The following is a 4,150-nucleotide window of genomic DNA, read 5'->3' as shown; positions in this document are numbered from 1 at the left end:
ATACATTAGATCTAGTTCTGCTATCGACATCAACCAGATGTTTCAATATACATTAGATCTAGTTCTGCTATCGACATCAATCAGATGTTCCGAGATACATCGGATCTAGTTCTGTTATCGACATCAAGCGACATGTTCTGCCATACATTAGATGTAGTGCTGTTATCGACACAAACGAGATGTTCTGCCGTACATTACATCTAGTGCTGTCATCGACACAAACGAGATGTTCTGCCATACATTAGATGTAGTGCTGTTATCGACACAAACGAGATGTTCTGCCGTACATTACATCTAGTGCTGTCATCGACACAAACGAGATGTTCTGCCATACATAAGATGTAGTGCTGTCATCGACACAAGCGAGATGTTCTGCCGTACATTAGTTCTAGTGCTTCCATCGACACATATCTCATTTCGGCGATACATTGAATTTTAGTACGCCGTTCTCATAGACTAGACCTTTACAAATGTTAGAGGACTTCGCAACATACTGGATCTTCCATCTTGTAATTATCATATACGTATAATGTAAAGCATTGGATGAAACATTGTCAAGACAAACAAAAGTATACTACTTTCAAGACAATCAGTACATTCAGTGTGATATAATTGTGACTGTGAAAAATATATCAATATACCTTACAAAATTACACACATGCTGGATTTTTTCCATTCTAAAGAACTCAGCGAATTGTTTTCTTTCCAAAGAAAAACATGGCCGATAGTTACAACTCCTAAGCAGAAAAAGACGTAGTAGACGAACATGGCGGATAGTGACTATCCTCTAGAGGAACAAGAACATGGCGGATAGTGACTGTCCTCTAGGGGAACAAGAACATGACGGATAGTTACTATCCTCTAGGGGAACAAGAACATATCGGATAGTAACTATCCTGTAGAGGAACAAGAACATGGCGGATAGTGACTGTACTCTAGAGGAGCAAGAACATGGCGGATAGTGACTGTTCTCTAGGGGAACAACAACATGGCGGATAGTTACTATCCTCTAGGGGAACAAGAACATATCGGATAGTAACTATCCTGTAGAGGAACAAGAACATGGCGGATAGTGACTGTCCTCTAGGGGAACAAGAACATGGCGGATAGTGACTGTACTCTAGAGGAGCAAGAACATGGCGGATAGTGACTGTTCTCTAGGGGAACAACAACATGGCGGATAGTTACTATCCTCTAGGGGAACAAGAACATATCGGATAGTAACTATCCTGTAGAGGAACAAGAACATGGCGGATAGTGACTGTCCTCTAGGGGAACAAGAACATGGCGGATAGCGACTGTCCTCTAGAGGAAAAGGAACATGGCTGATAGTGACTTTCCTTTAGAAGAACAAGAACATGGCGGATAGTATGTCCTCTAGAGGAACAAGAACATGGCGGATAGTAACTATCCTGTAGAGGAAGAAGAACATGGCGGATACTGACTGTCCTGTAGAGGAACAAGAACATGGCGGATACTGACTGTCCTCTAGAGGAACAAGAACATGGCGGATAGCGACTGTCCTCTAGAGAAAAAGGAACATGGCGGATAGTGACTGTCCTCTAGAGGAAAAGGAACATGGCTGATAGTGACTTTCCTCTAGAGGAACAAGAACTTGACGGATAGTGGGAGTATCCTCTAGAGGAACAAGAACATGGCCTATAGTGACTATCCTCTAGAAGAACAAGAACATGGCTGATAGTGACTTTCCTCTTGCGGAACAAGAACATGACGGATAGTTACTGTCCTCTAGAGGAACAAGAACATGGCGGATAATGACTATCCTTTAGAGGAACAAGAACATGGCGCATAGTGACTGTCATCTAGGGGAACAAGAACATGGCGGATAGTGACTGTACTCTAGAGGAGCAAGAACATGGCGGATAGCGACTGTCCTCTAGAGAAAAAGGAACATGGCGGATAGTGACTGTCCTCTAGAGGAAAAGGAACATGGCTGATAGTGACTTTCCTCTTGAGGAACAAGAACATGACGGATAGTTACTGTCCTCTAGAGGAACAAGAACATGGCGGATAATGACTATCCTCTAGAGGAACAAGAACATGGCGCATAGTGACTGTCATCTAGGGGAACAAGAACATGGCGGATAGTGACTGTACTCTAGAGGAGCAAGAACATGGCGGATAGCGACTGTCCTCTAGAGAAAAAGGAACATGGCGGATAGTGACTGTCCTCTAGAGGAAAAGGAACATGGCTGATAGTGACTTTCCTCTAGAGGAACAAGAACATGACGGATAGTGGGTATCCTCTAGAGGAACAAGAACATGGCCTATAGTGACTATCCTCTAGAGGAACAACATGGCGGATAGTGGGTATCCTCTAGAGGAACAAGAACATGGCCTATAGTGACTATCCTCTAGAAGAACAAGAACATGGCTGATAGTGACTATCCTCTAGAAGAACAAGAACATGGCTGATAGTGACTATCCTCTAGAAGAACAAGAACATGGCTGATAGTGACTTTCCTCTAGAGGAACAAGAACATGACGGATAGTGGGTATCCTCTAGAGGAACAAGAACATGGCCTATAGTGACTATCCTCTAGAGGAACAAGAACATGACGGATAGTGGGTATCCTCTAGAGGAACAACATGGCTGATAGTGACTATCCTCTAGAGGAACAACATGGCGGATAGTGAATATCCTCTAGAGGAACATTGATGGATACTTTATCTTCCTTTGCAGAATATATGGGATATTTTCGCTGCTGTAGAGGAACATTGATGGATAGTTTCTGTTAATTAGAAGTTTCCTTTCTATAGAATCCGCAGTGCAGTTATTGACATTACTTTTGCGTGTTTACTGTATTATATAACTAGAATGAATCTAACAACTTTAAATGGTCGTTTTGAACGAGCATACTATTATTTACAATAAAAAAGATAGTCCACGACGAGTCACACAGAGTATAAGTGACGTCTTATGACGATGGATTTAGTCTAGTTTACCAATACCTGGCCCACAATTTAGTGTCCAGTCCATTGGAAGACCAGCTCAAGTTTATACATCAAACAAACAAGATGATAACACATTTTTATACAAGTAAGCGATAAGATAAAATAATGATCTAAATTGCCTCCTATGAATGTTTCCTCCTTCTTTGACTTGTCAGTGGTGCTAAGAGGCTATAACGTCGAAATCTACATAGCGACTAAGGTGGATCCAAATTGACTGAAATAAATGTTTATATCCAGATGTGGACTACGCTTACTCCATATTTCAGTTATAATCATAATTTCAATGCTGCATTACCTCAACAGAAAGTCAGGTATAAGTGTATATTCTGAATGCACTAAAATGTGCCTCGTTGGCTACAGCAGATTCAGAGAAACTCAATCAAAGAGGGGGTTGTACTGATCAAATTTAACCACTTAAGTCTATGTTCCGCAACTTCTAATTGCAAAGTCAAGTACATGCTGTGTTAAACATCCACGTTGTTGTATATATCGAAGACCAACGTAAGCCGGCTCCTTTACACAGTTATCGACATAACTGAGAAGACTTCGGATCTGTATTTACACTTGTTAATAATACATGTTGTCTGTCACGTTCTGGCCCTCTAACTCCCGAATGTGGTACTTAAATCCACAGTGAATGTAAAGAGGACCTAGTTTATATTACGACAGTCTTTGTAGACTACTCAGGAAGCAAATGTATACCAACTGAAAGATTTTTTTCTGAATTCTTCATTTTGTAGAACATCAAAAATAATAAATCCATTGAAAGGACGAATGAAATAATTTCAACAGAAGGTAACGATCAAAATAACAAATATTTGACATAACAAAATAGTTCGGTGTTAAATAATATACAACTTAGGTATGGTTTACGAACTAAACGAAACAAGGAGTGTCTAATTCTATGTCCACTAGATTACATATTCCTAACGATGAACACAATAATCTACAATATTTTTATATACGCAAAAGTGACATAACCCTTCAGAATCTCGCTACTTAGAAACTCTGTATTTACATAAAGCTTGTCTGTCCCCTTTTATTGCGGGTCAAAAAATCAAACATGAAGTGACACGATTATTTTATTCAAATATTCACATGTACATGTTGAATACAGTAATATTATAATGCTAAATATATATAGCTTGCCATTTTCATACTAAGCCTGCCACGG

This window comes from Ylistrum balloti, unplaced genomic scaffold (genome assembly GCF_031769215.1).
Source record: "Ylistrum balloti isolate Yb309-2 unplaced genomic scaffold, AGI_CSIRO_Ybal_v1 Utg371706, whole genome shotgun sequence".
Taxonomy (NCBI): Eukaryota; Metazoa; Mollusca; class Bivalvia; order Pectinida; family Pectinidae; genus Ylistrum; species Ylistrum balloti.
Note: the sequence above shows the minus strand (reverse complement) of the source record.